Genomic DNA, 14,756 nt, shown 5'->3' with positions numbered 1-14,756 from the left:
GGCTCATATTCTACATTCAGTCAAATGGGTCTGGCGGCTCATATTCTCCATTCAGTCTAATGGGTCTGGCGGCTCATACCCTCCATTCATCCTAATGGGTCTGGCGGCTCATATTCCATTCATTCTAATGGGTCTGGGGGCTCATATTCTCCATTCATTCTAATGGGTCTGGGGGCTCATATTCTCCATTCATTCTAATGGGTCTGGGGGTTCATATTCTCCATTCATTCTAATAGGTGCTGAAGCTCATATTCTCCATTCATCCTAATGGGTCTGGTGGCTCATATTCTCAATTCATTCAAATGGGTCTGGGGGCTCATATTCTCCATTCATTCAAATGGGTCTCGTGGCTCATATTCTCCATTAATTCTACTGGGTATGGCGGCTCATACTCTCCATTCAGTCTAATGGGTCTATCGGCTCATACCCTCCATTCATCCTAATGTGTCTGGCAGTTCATATTCTCCATTAATTCTACTGGGTCTGGTGGCTCATACCCTCCATTCATCCTAATGGGACTAGCAGCTCATATTCTCCATTCATTCTAATGGATTTGGTGGCTCATATTCTCCATTCATTCAAATGGGTCTGGCGGCTCATATTCTCAATTCATTCAAATGGGTCTCGTGGCTCATATTCTCCATTAATTCTACTGAGTATGGCGGCTCATACTCTCCATTCAGTCTAATGGGTCTATCAGCTCATACCCTCCATTCATCCTAATGTGTCTGGCAGTTCATATTCTCCATTAATTCTACTGGGTCTGGCAGCTCATACCCTCCATTCATCCTAATGGGGCTGGTGGCTCATATTCTCCATTCATTCTAATGGGTCTGGGGGCTCAAATTCTCCATTCATTCTAATGGGTCTGGTGGCTCATATTCTCCATTCATTCTAATGGGTCTGGCGGCTCATATTCTCCATTCAGTCTAATGGGTCTGGCGGCTCATACCCTCCATTCATCCTAATGGGTCTGGCGGCTCATATTCTACATTAATTCTAATGGATCTGGGGGCTCATATTCTACATTCAGTCAAATGGGTCTGGCGGCTCATATTCTCCATTCAGTCTAACGGGTCTGGCGGCTCATACCCTCCATTCATCCTAATGGGTCTGGCGGCTCATATTCCATTCATTCTAATGGGTCTGGGGGCTCATATTCTCCATTCATTCTAATGGGTCTGGGGGCTCATATTCTCCATTCATTCTAATGGGTCTGGGGGTTCATATTCTCCATTCATTCTAATAGGTGCTGAAGCTCATATTCTCCATTCATCCTAATGGGTCTGGTGGCTCATATTCTCAATTCATTCAAATGGGTCTGGGGGCTCATATTCTCCATTCATTCAAATGGGTCTCGTGGCTCATATTCTCCATTAATTCTACTGGGTATGGCGGCTCATACTCTCCATTCAGTCTAATGGGTCTATCGGCTCATACCCTCCATTCATCCTAATGTGTCTGGCAGTTCATATTCTCCATTAATTCTACTGGGTCTGGTGGCTCATACCCTCCATTCATCCTAATGGGACTAGCAGCTCATATTCTCCATTCATTCTAATGGATTTGGTGGCTCATATTCTCCATTCATTCAAATGGGTCTCGTGGCTCATATTCTCCATTAATTCTACTGAGTATGGCGGCTCATACTCTCCATTCAGTCTAATGGGTCTATCAGCTCATACCCTCCATTCATCCTAATGGGGCTGGTGGCTCATATTCTCCATTCATTCTAATGGGTCTGGGGGCTCAAATTCTCCATTCATTCTAATGGGTCTGGTGGCTCATATTCTCCATTCATTCAAATGGGTCTGGGGGCTCATACAATCCATTTGTTCTAATGGGTCTGGCGGCTCATATTCTACATTAATTCTAATGGATCTGGGGGCTCATATTCTCCATTCATTCTAATGGGTCTGGCGGCTCATATTCTCCATTCAGTCTAATGGGTCTGGCGGCTCATACCCTCCATTCATCCTAATGGGTCTTTCGGCTCATACCCTCCATTCATCCGAATGGGTCTGGCGGCTCATGTTCTCCATTCAGTCTAATGGGTCTGGCGGCTCATACCCTCCATTCATCCTAATGGGTCTGGCGGCTCATACCCTCCATTCATCCTAATGGGTCTGGCAGCTCATATTCTCCATTCAGTCAAATGGGTCTCGTGGCTCATATTCTCCAATCATTCTAATGGGTCTGGGGGCTCATATTCTCCATTCAGTCTAATGGGTCTGGCGGCTCATACCCTCCATTCATCCTAATGGGTCTGGCGGCTCATATTCCATTCATTCTAATGGGTGTGGGGGCTCATATTCTCCATTCATTCTAATGGGTCTGGGGGCTCATATTCTCCATTCAATCTAATGGGTCTGGCAGCTCATATTCTCCATTCAGTCAAATGGGTCTCGTGGCTCATATTCTCCATTCATTCTAATGGGTCTGGGGGCTCATATTCTCCATTCATTCAAATGGGTCTGGCGGCTCATATTCTCAATTCATTCAAATGGGTCTCGTGGCTCATATTCTCCATTAATTCTACTGGGTATGGCGGTTCATACTCTCCATTCAGTCTAATGGGTCTATCGGCTCATACCCTCCATTCATCCTAATGTGTCTGGCAGTTCATATTCTCCATTCATCCTAATGGGTCTGGCGGCTCATACCCTCCATTCATCCTAATGGGTCTGGCGGCTCATATTCTCCATTCATTCTAATGGGTCTGGTGGCTCATATTCTCCATTCATTCAAATAGGTCTGGGGGCTCATACACTCCATTCATCCTAATGGGTCTGGCGGCTCATGTTCCATTCATTCTAATGGGTCTGGGGGCTCATATTCCATTCATTCTAATGGGTCTGGGGGCTCATATTCTCCATTCATTCTAATGGGTCTGGGGGCTCATATTCTCCATTCATTCTAATGGGTCTGGCGGCTCATATTCTCCATTCAGTCTAATGGGTCTGGCGGCTCATACCCTCCTTTCATCCTAATGGGTCTGGCGGCTCATATTCCATTCATTCTAATGGGTCTGGGGGCTCATATTCTCCATTCATTATAATGGGTCTGGGGGCTCATATTCTCAATTCAGTCTAATGGGTCTGGGAGCTCATATTCTCCATTCAGTCAAATGGGTCTGGGGCTCATATTCTCCATTCATTCTAATGGGTCTGGCGGCTCATATTCTCCATTCAGTCTAATGGGTCTGGCGGCTCATACCCTCCATTCATCCTAATGGGTCTGGCGGCCCATATTCCATTCATTCTAATGGGTCTGGGGGCTCATATTCTGCATTCATTCTAATGAGTCTGGGGGCTCATATTCTCCATTCAGTCAAATGGGTCTCGTGGCTCATATTCTCCATTCATTCTAATGGGTCTGGGGGCTCATATTCTCCATTCATTCTAATGGGTCTGGTGGCTCATATTCTCCATTCATTCAAATGGGTGTGGGGGCTCATATTCTCCATTCATTATAATGGGTCTGGGGGCTCATATTCTCAATTCAGTCTAATGGGTCTGGGAGCTCATATTCTCCATTCAGTCAAATGGGTCTGGGGCTCATATTCTCCATTCATTCTAATGGGTCTGGCGGCTCATATTCTCCATTCAGTCTAATGGGTCTGGCGGCTCATACCCTCCATTCATCCTAATGTGTCTGGCGGCCCATATTCCATTCATTCTAATGGGTCTGGGGGCTCATATTCTCCATTCATTCTAATGAGTCTGGGGGCTCATATTCTCCATTCAGTCTACTGGGTCTTGCAGCTCATATTCTCCATTCAGTCAAATGGGTCTCGTGGCTCATATTCTCCATTCATTCTAATGGGTCTAGGGGCTCATATTCTCCATTCATTCTAATGGGTCTGGTGGCTCATATTCTCCATTCATTCAAATGGGTTTGGGGGCTCATATCCTCCATTCAGTCAAATGGGTCTCGTGGCTCATATTCTCCATTCAGTCAAATGGGTCTCGTGGCTCATATTCTCCATTCATTCTAATGGGTCTTGGAGCTCATATTCTCCATTCATCCTAATGGGTCTGGCGGCTCATAATCTCCATTCTTCTAATGTGTCTGGCGGCTCATACCCTCCATTCATCCTAATGGGTCTGGCGGCTCATATTCTCCATTCAGTCAAATGGGTCTGGTGGCTCATATTCTCCATTCATTCTAATGGGTCTGGCAGCTCATATTCTCCATTCATCCTAATGGGTCTGGCGGCTCATAATCTCCATTCATCTAATGCAGTGGTATTCAAACTGTGGGTCGCGACCCCCTAGGGGTCCGCGGGTGCATCCCAGGGGGGCCCTGAGAGCTCAGCATGAAAAAAGATTTTTTTTATTTTTTTATTTTTTTTTTTTTTTAGATTGGAAGAAATGGGCAGGGGTGGCCCACATGGGCGGGCTGAAGCATGAAACTGTCTCAGGCAACAATGAAAAAGTGGCCCACAGTTGTAAATGGATATTCATTCCTTTAGTCACAGACTGGGCCTCATTACTACTATGGCGGACCAGTAACAACGGTGCTGGTAAGCTACCGGCACCGTTGCTACCGTTCCGCCATAGTAAGAGTTGTGCTCGTGGGTGCTTGACAGCCCCCGCCAGGTCTTACCTCAGCTCGTCGGATGCACCAGCACCGTTATTAACGGTGCCGGTGCATCCGAGCTCCCCCTTCCCATTTGAGCCACATGGGGCTCAAATGGGAATGGGGATCTACCGGCACCTTCGAAAGGGCAATTATCATGTCCGCCTAACTCGGCATGACCTAGTAATTGCCCATTTGCGGGTGCCAGACCCGGATGCAACTCCAGTGGCAGCCGTGCCGGTTTTACCGGCACAGCTACCGCCAGAGTAGTTATGAAGCCCACTGTTTCAATAGTACCCAAAGGGGTGCTTTGTGTTAAAATGTAAGTAAATTGTGATATATTCAGCAACAATGGTCAACATTACTAACTGCATAGTGGCCCCTCACCCATTATGGAGGAGCTAAGGAGCCAGCCCAGTGAAACAGTGAGCACTCCCTCAGCTGCTTTATCCAGCTAATGGAGTGCTCCTGGGCTGGCTGAACTGTCAAAGGGAAACACTGTTTCCCTTTGACAGTTCAGTTTAGTTCCCCAGCCGCACATGCTCACTGAGCCATGCAAGTGCTGGGGCGTTTTGCTTCGCCAGCATTGCATAGCTCATTGGAAATGCTGGCTGGGGCACTGCATGTCTGTATGTCCGAGGGGGAGCTCCTGCGCCTCCTCGCACATACGGACAGAGCAGCTGGAGCAGCGCCCACACACAGGCCAATGCAGAAGGTACGTTTATGTTCATTGTTTTTATTTAAACATGTGTATGGATGCGTTATGAGTGAGTGTATGGTGATGGATGCTCATGTGAATGATAGAGTGATTGCTGTATGAATGTGCAGCGCCTTGCATATACACATAATCATGTTCATTGTGTTAGGACCAGTGGGGCCCAGGGGACAGGGATGGTATCTTTTTACCGGACATCTATCATTCAAAACCCTCTGCCTTGTCCACAAGGCTTTCTGGGGCCTCGGTCCAAAATACCTTCAGCTATTCCTCCGCAAATACCTCCCCTCTCGAGCTCTTCACTCCTCTACCTCCAACTCCCTCAGGGTCAGTCGTTTATCAAAGAAACGAGCTGGGGGTAGATCTCCGTCTTCGGCTGGGGCCTCCCTCTGGAACAGCGCCCTGCCACTCTAAAACTTGAGGAGAACCATCTTTCTTCCTGCACTTATCAGACCTACCCTGTCTGCTGCCTTAAACGTAGCACTTGCAAATTGCTGGCTGCACTACCACTGTTTGTTGCCTTTATTATTTATTTATTGTTATTTATCTGTTTCTCCTCTGCTTCGCACTTTCCACTTCTCCCCCCTTCCATGCACTCCATTCAGTCTAATGGGTCTGGCGGCTCATACCCTCCATTCATCCTAATGGGTCTGGCGGCTCATACTCTACATTAATTCTAATGGATCTGGGGGCTCATATTCTACATTCAGTCAAATGGGTCTGGCGGCTCATATTCTCCATTCAGTCTAACGGGTCTGGCGGCTCATACCCTCCATTCATCCTAATGGGTCTGGCGGCTCATATTCCATTCATTCTAATGGGTCTGGGGGCTCAATGGAGGGTATGAGCCGCCAGACCCATTAGACTGAATGGAGAATATGAGCCGCCAGACCCATTAGAATGAATGGAGAATATGAGCCACCAGACCCATTAGAATGAATGGAGAATTTGAGCCCCCAGACCCATTAGAATGAATGGAGAATATGAGCCACCAGCCCCATTAGGATGAATGGAGGGTATGAGCTGCCAGACCCAGTAGAATTAATGGAGAATATGAACTGCCAGACACATTAGGATGAATGGAGGGTATGAGCTGATAGACCCATTAGACTGAATGGAGAGTATGAGCCGCCATACTCAGTAGAATTAATGGAGAATATGAGCCACGAGACCCATTTGAATGAATTGAGAATATGAGCCGCCAGACCCATTTGAATGAATGGAGAATATGAGCCACCAAATCCATTAGAATGAATGGAGAATATGAGCTGCTAGTCCCATTAGGATGAATGGAGGGTATGAGCCACCAGACCCAGTAGAATTAATGGAGAATATGAACTGCCAGACACATTAGGATGAATGGAGGGTATGAGCCGATAGACCCATTAGACTGAATGGAGAGTATGAGCCGCCATACCCAGTAGAATTAATGGAGAATATGAGCCACGAGACCCATTTGAATGAATGGAGAATATGAGCCCCCAGACCCATTTGAATGAATTGAGAATATGAGCCACCAGACCCATTAGGATGAATGGAGAATATGAGCTTCAGCACCTATTAGAATGAATGGAGAATATGAACCCCCAGACCCATTAGAATGAATGGAGAATATGAGCCCCCAGACCCATTAGAATGAATGGAGAATATGAGCCCCCAGACCCATTAGAATGAATGGAATATGAGCCGCCAGACCCATTAGGATGAATGGAGGGTATGAGCCGCCAGACCCATTAGACTGAATGGAGAATATGAGCCGCCAGACCCATTTGACTGAATGTAGAATATGAGCCCCCAGATCCATTAGAATTAATGTAGAATATGAGCCGCCAGACCCATTAGAATGAATGGAGAATATGAGCCGCCAGACCCATTAGGATGAATGGAGGGTATGAGCCGCCAGACCCATTAGAATTAATGGAGAATATGAACTGCCAGACACATTAGGATGATTGGAGGGTATGAGCCGATAGACCCATTAGACTGAATGGAGAGTATGAACCGCCATACCCAGTAGAATTAATGGAGAATATGAGCCACGAGACCCATTAGAATGAATGGAGAATATGAGCCCCCAAACCCATTAGAATAAATGGAGAATATGAGCTGCCAGTCCCATTAGGATGAATGGAGGGTATGAGCCACCAGACCTATTTGAATGAATGGAGAATATGAGCCACCAGACCCATTAGAATGAATGGAGAATATGAGCCGCCAGACCCATTAGGATGAATGGAGGGTATGAGCCGCCAGACCCATTAGAATTAATGGAGAATATGAACTGCCAGACACATTAGGATGATTGGAGGGTATGAGCCGATAGACCCATTAGACTGAATGGAGAGTATGAACCGCCATACCCAGTAGAATTAATGGAGAATATGAGCCACGAGACCCATTAGAATGAATGGAGAATATGAGCCCCCAAACCCATTAGAATAAATGGAGAATATGAGCTGCCAGTCCCATTAGGATGAATGGAGGGTATGAGCCACCAGACCCAGTAGAATTAATGGAGAATATGAACTGCCAGACACATTAGGATGAATGTAGGGTATGAGCCGATAGACCCATTAGACTGAATGGAGAGTATGAGCCGCCATACCCAGTAGAATTAATGGAGAATATGAGCCACAAGACCCATTTGAATGAATGGAGAATATGAGCCCCCAGACCCATTTCAATGAATGGAGAATATGAGCCACCAGACCCATTAGGATGAATGGAGAATATGAGCTTCAGCACCTATTAGAATGAATGGAGAATATGAACCCCCAGACCCATTAGAATGAATGGAGAATATGAGCCACGAGACCCATTAGACTGAATGGAGGGTATGAGCCGATAGACCCATTAGACTGAATGGAGAGTATGAGCCGCCATACCCATTAGAATGAATGGAGAATATGAGCCCCCAGACCCATTAGAATGAATGGAGAATATGAGCCACGAGACCCATTAGAATGAATGGAGAATATGAGCCCCCAGACCCATTAGAATGAATGGAGAATATGAGCCGCCAGATCCATTAGGATGAGTGGAGAATATGAGACGCCAGACCCATTAGAATGAATGGAGAATATGAGCCACGAGACCCATTAGAATGAATGGAGAATATGAGCCCCCAGAACCATTAGAATTAATGGAGGATATGAGCCCCCAGACCCATTAGAATGAATGGAGAATATGAGCCGCCAGACCCATTAGACTGAATGGAGAATATGAGCCCCCAGACCCATTAGAATGAATGGAGAATATGAGCCGCCAGACCCAGTAGAATTAATGGAGGATATGAGCCCCCAGACCCATTAGAATGAATGGAGAATATGAGCCGCCAGACCCATTAGTATGAATGGAGAATATGAGCTGCCAGAGCCATTAGAATGAATGGAGAATATGAGCCCCCAGACCCATTAGAATGAATGGAGAATATGAGCCACCAGACCCATTTGACTGAATGGAGAATATGAGCTGCCAGACCCATTAGAATGAATGGAGAATATGAGCCCCCAGACCCATTAGAATGAATGGAGAATATGAGCCGCCAGACCCATTAGGATGAATGGAGGGTATGAGCCGCCAGACACATTAGGATGAATGGAGATTATGAGCCGCCAGACCCATTAGAATGAATGGAGAATATGAGCCCCCAGACCCATTAGAATGAATGGAGAATATGAGCCACGAGACCCATTTGACTGAATGGAGAATATGAGCTGCCAGACCCATTAGAATGAATGGAGAATATGAGCCCCCAGACCCATTTGAATGAATGGAGAATATGAGCCACGAGACCCATTTGACTGAATGGAGAATATGAGCCGCCAGACCCAGTAGAATTAATGGAGAATATGAGCCGCCAGACCCAGTAGAATTAATGGAGAATATGAGCCGCCAGACCCATTAGAATGAATGGAGAATATGAGCCCCCAAACCCATTAGAATGAATGGAGAATATGAGCCGCCAGACCCATTAGAATGAATGGAGAATATGAGCCGCCAGACCCATTAGAATGAATGGAGAATATGAGCCGCCGGACCCATTAGAATGAATGGAGAATATGAGCCGCCAGACCGATTAGGATGAATGGAGAACATGAGATTCAGGAACCATTAGAATGAATGGAAAACATGAGCCACGAGACCCATTAGAATGAATGGAGAATATAAGCCCCCAGACCCATTAGAATGAATGGAGAATATGAGCCCCCAGACCCATTAGAATGAATGCAGAATATGAGCCGCCAGACCCATTAGAATGAATGGAGAATATGAGCCCCCAGACCCATTAGAATGAATGGAGAATATGAGCCACCAGACCCATTAGAATGAATGGAGAATATGAGCCGCCAGACCCATTAGAATGAATGGAGAATATGAGCCCCCAGACCCATTAGAATGAATGGAGAATATGAGCCCCCAGACCCATTAGAATGAATGGAGAATATGAGCCGCCGGACCCATTAGAATGAATGGAGAATATGAGCCGCCAGACCCAGTAGAATTAATGGAGAATATGAGCCGCCAGACCCAGTAGAATTAATGGAGAATATGAGCCGCCGGACCCATTAGAATGAATGGAGAATATGAGCCCCCAGACCCATTAGAATGAATGGAGAATATGAACCACCGGACCCATTAGAATGAATGGACAATATGAGCCGCCAGACCCATTAGGATGAATGGAGAACATGAGCTTCAGGACCCATTAGAATGAATGGAGAATATGAGCCGCCAGACCCACTCGGATGAATGGAGAATATGAGCCACCAGACCCATTAGGATGAATGGAGAACATGAGCTTCAGGACCCATTAGGATGAATGGAGAATATGAGCCGCCAGACCCATTAGGATGAATGGAGAACATGAGCTTCAGGACCCATTAGAATGAATGGAGAATATGAGCTGTCAGAACAAGCAACCCTGCTCATCGAGCGCCGATGAAGACCCGCAATGACTTCAGGCAAGTTAGAGCCGTTGGGTTCTGGATTTGGAGGTCAAGCAGTCCCAGGTGTAGAGGACTCCTTGGATGACACATCTGACAGCTGGGGCTGGTAATTCACCAGTTACCATCTCCATCAGCAGCGTGCCCTATAGGCCAGGCCACTCCTGCAGGATGCATTGGGCTGAGGCTGTGGGAAGGCCTCTGCGATGACTTCCACAGTCTTGGGGGGGCACGACGGACGCCACCACAGGCATGCTGAGCAGTTAGAGTGACCACGCACAAGGTCTACAGGGAAAAGGAAGAAGAACCACAGGACACAAGCTCCACCAGGACTCCCCTTCTTAGCAGAGGGGGGTAGCAGCCGAGCAGTATGGTCCCAGGAGGAACTACACGAGTTCCCAGCAGCAGTAGAAGTCTTATCATTGCACACAGCTCCTCAGAGTCCCTGAAGGTTGACTTCGGCACTGGCTAGGCCCACCAGGCAGTGACGTAATTTCACCAAAATGCCAGGAGTAGCGGAAGTGACACCACACGACCCTTGACTTGTGATGACATCACAGGAAGTGATGTCATTTGACCCCACCCTGAAGTGACATCACAAGACACGATCGAATATGACCTTTCACCGCTTGACAAAACAGGAAGTAGCATCACATAGCATTGTTCCTAAGTACACTACGATAGATATAGTTACAATATCGCTGTAATGTGATATACATTTCATACAAGACTGGATCACCGTATATATCGTTAATATCATTGTGTATAGGCCCATATTACCAAATTAGAATGCAAGCAGACGTCCAAGGCCAAATGATAATCATGTGTTATTATATAGCACTTACGCTTAAGCACTTTATATAGAACAAATATACATACAATATCACCCAACCTGTGTTGGTACTCATTTATAGACCTTAGAAGAATGAAAGGCTGATTTGACCTTTTTCGAGATTCGAACCTGCAACCTGCAGATCACGCACACATTGCAGCAGGGAGTGCTCAACCCACTGAGCTATCTTACAAGCTATAGCTATCTTACCGGCTATAGTAAAATGTGAAACAACATGTCTGAATGTTCCCAAAGTCAGAAGGTAAATTACACTCTGTAGTGGATACCATTAAACTGGTAACTGAGATTTAACAGCGGGCCAGTTCATCTGTTGGTCTGGTGCAAAGTTGGCCACATGTGAAGCCTGCGTGGATCTACTTTTCAGGCATCAGACATTGGCAAAATGCATACCATTGGGAGAGTTCATAACTGTGCATGCAAGAATTTAGAGTAGTGCAGGGAAAGCAGCGAACTCACACGGCATTCCAGACTATGGACACTCCTTACCTCATACAAGCCAACAGACATCCTGAACAGCATGCCAGGGAGATAGGAGAGACTGACACATTACAGCAAAGCATTAATTGTATCATAATGAAATCAAGGGCCACTTGATGTGCTATGGTCAAACATTTCTACACTGTACACAAGCTTTTAGGCACAATGATTTTGTCAAGTGACCGAGCACACCGAGGTGGAATATCTTGTGATGATCGTAACAGAGACAACGCCAGAAAAAAAACATGCTATAACTGCAACTTGCGAAAAGCTAAATACATATAGTTTTTGTCTGCATTGTGAATTTGAGGTGTTTAAGAATAGACTAAATCAGTGACTCGCTCCCTGAAGTGTGCCTGAAAGAAACCTTTAATGAGTCTAGCAATTATTGTATAGAATTCCAGAAAGACTATTTGTTATTCCTATTCTTTCTTGTTCAGTGTCAATGCTAAAAGTTTTACACTTGTGGAACCCTCTGTTTTTTTTAAGAGGCTTGATCAAGAAATCCAGCCACTCCAGTAACAAAGGACCACATGCACTGGCCACAGCCCAGAAGCTTCCATTTAAAAAGAGGGAAAAAACGTATTTTCTTTTTTTCCTTCTTTTTTTAGAGGTAGCAATGGAGACCTCAGGGGTCGCAGTTGCAATCCTTGACAACCCCCAAAGGACAACCCTGCCACCAGGTCCAGCAGAGCTTCGCCTTGCAGTGGATGGCTTGTCCAATGGTGATACCTCGTTTCAGGAGTCGATTGCGGAACGCCTGCAGAGCACCTCCTGATATATTCAATCCTAGTCTGGAAGGACCCCAGCCCACCAATAGACAGACCTGTAACATTTCATCTCTGAGTAGCTGTGCAAACATGTCTGAGCTGCACAGTTGCAGCCTTGACTGGCTTTGCCAATAGGGGCTTCACCGGCCCCTCACAAAAACCGAACCAGTTCCGGCACAAGAAGGGCCTACTTCCTGAGGTTTGGCCAGAGCCCACAAAGAGGAATGGCCTTACAGGGGGACGATGACCACCAGGTCAGTGAAGCACAAGCACATCTCTGAAAAGGCCTGGTCAGCACTTTAGAGCACCTTTATGCGTGTGTGGTAAAACAAGAGTGCACCCACACATGGTTAAAATAAGGTAACACTGCCACCTGCGGTATTGGCCCCACTAGATGTGGAAAAATGGCCAAACAGAAAAAAAGAAAGTGGTAAAAGATTCCCCTGACGTGCTATTCTTGTATAGTGTACTTTAGGGTGCATTTACAAGCCCTAACAGAAATCCCCTTCACCTCAAAACCGCGTTTCAACAGTTCAGCCAAAAACGGCCATGTTGTTTTCTCCCGGGCACATGTGTGGCAAGCATTGAACACTGCCACACAAAGCATGGCTGCATTTGCTTTATTTCATTTAAATCATAAGAAAATAGACCTGTATTCAGAACAGCTCTACATTTGCTGTTCTGTCACCTGAAGAATCCAAGTTGCACACTGCATTCCAGACGGCAATCCAGGTGGCCCTGCATTTTGTTCTTTCTGTCATTTTAAACACTACAAAGTGTGTGCTCCCTTGAAGTATAACCCTGCATGCTTTAGATCATCAGATTGCCAAGAGGTAAGGCAATCCATCTCAAGAACAGCCTTGTTTTACTGATAAGATACTTGAAGGGCAAATAATTCTGTTTTCACTCCACACCGCTTTTTATTTCCTTTTGAAATAAACCCATTGCACTGAAATGACCACAAAGAAAAGAAATAGTGCGTCTCTCTCTCTCTTTTTCTCATGCCAATATCAAAGAAAGCTTCGGCACATCCTTTTGAGTCCATAAATCAACCGTGTATGCAAAACTCCTCAGAAGATTAAGTGACATGAAAATATGGTCTACAGAAACTGCATTTGTAAACTGGAAATGCAAAGAAATGAACACACGTGTGAATTTGCTCTTCTGAAAATCAGGAAAATGCTGTTTAAACGTGAAATGACAAATGACAGCTTGTGCTCATACAGAAATGTGATTGAATATGTGGGTGGGGTTTTTGCTATATAATGTACAATATATTTATTCCCCAACACTCGGTTTCCTTTAAAAAAAAAAAAAGAACTCAGAAACCAGCAGAACTAGTTGTTGGCCCAGGCACTGACTTCAAGGATGCCTTGCCTTCCATGGGAAAAGTTGCATCCATACGTGAACCAGGCCACACGGACACGCAAAAGGCCCAAGAGTGTGAACATTCACTGCCCCGCTAGACTGGCCTGCATCCCTGCAGAAAGGAACAAAGAACCCAGTATGGCTGATGCATGCCTGAGAGGTGTGAGTTCCTCCACCACTCACTCTGAAGGGGTAACTATAAGAACTTCAAAGGGCATCATAAAAACCCTTTGTTGCAAGCCAGGTTTGGCAGAGACAGTTGGCTGTGGGGGTTTGCAGGACCGCCCACACCTGTGACAAATCTATCGCATTGACATTAAAGAACTGTTGCACATGAAGACATTTTCTTCAGCACCCTCAATAAGTAGTAATTTGATATTATGCTTGTATTTCAAGGGATTTTTAGACAAACAGAAAGAGACCAAGGGCATTTTCTTAGCACTTTGTGAGCTGAAATGACCATGAAATACGCTTTTCGGGGTGAATTATAAATGGCACACATCTGAAATTAAGTGGGAAGATGCAAGATGTAATTAGGAATATGTGTAGTTATTGTTTGAATTTTAAATATTATGCTTTGCATAAAAAGGGTGATATTGTCCCAATGAGCAATGCGACATTGCACAAAGTTGGCGATTAGATTGTCCAATTATCTGTGACATATGGAATCCGCGTATCTGATTCTTATGGCAGTGGTAGGTACAGATTTGAAGTTATGCTTGATCACTAATTTTTGGTAAAATGTAGCTTTGTGAGACTTAGAAAGATCATAAAGGGAGACACATAAATGATGTAATTTCCCCTGAACCAATCAGCCCAGGGAAAGGAGGGGACACTGGGAGATGCCCTAACCCAGCAGAGGGGTCAGTCTACAGTACTCCCCCCCAGGTTGTAAAACCAATTATGTCATTTTGGCCATATAAGGGGGAGACAAGGAACAAGAGGGACAAGCCACTGAAACACCGACTTCAAGATCCAGGGAAGCAGAGATACATCCATCTATCCAGATCCAGGCACACACCCCAGAATCCAGGGAGAAAGGAGGG

This window comes from Ambystoma mexicanum, chromosome 1q, assembly GCF_040938575.1.
Source record: "Ambystoma mexicanum isolate Mex_15411 chromosome 1q, UKY_AmexF1_1, whole genome shotgun sequence".
In the NCBI taxonomy this organism is placed as follows: domain Eukaryota; kingdom Metazoa; phylum Chordata; class Amphibia; order Caudata; family Ambystomatidae; genus Ambystoma; species Ambystoma mexicanum.
This window is presented reverse-complemented; position numbering follows the sequence as displayed.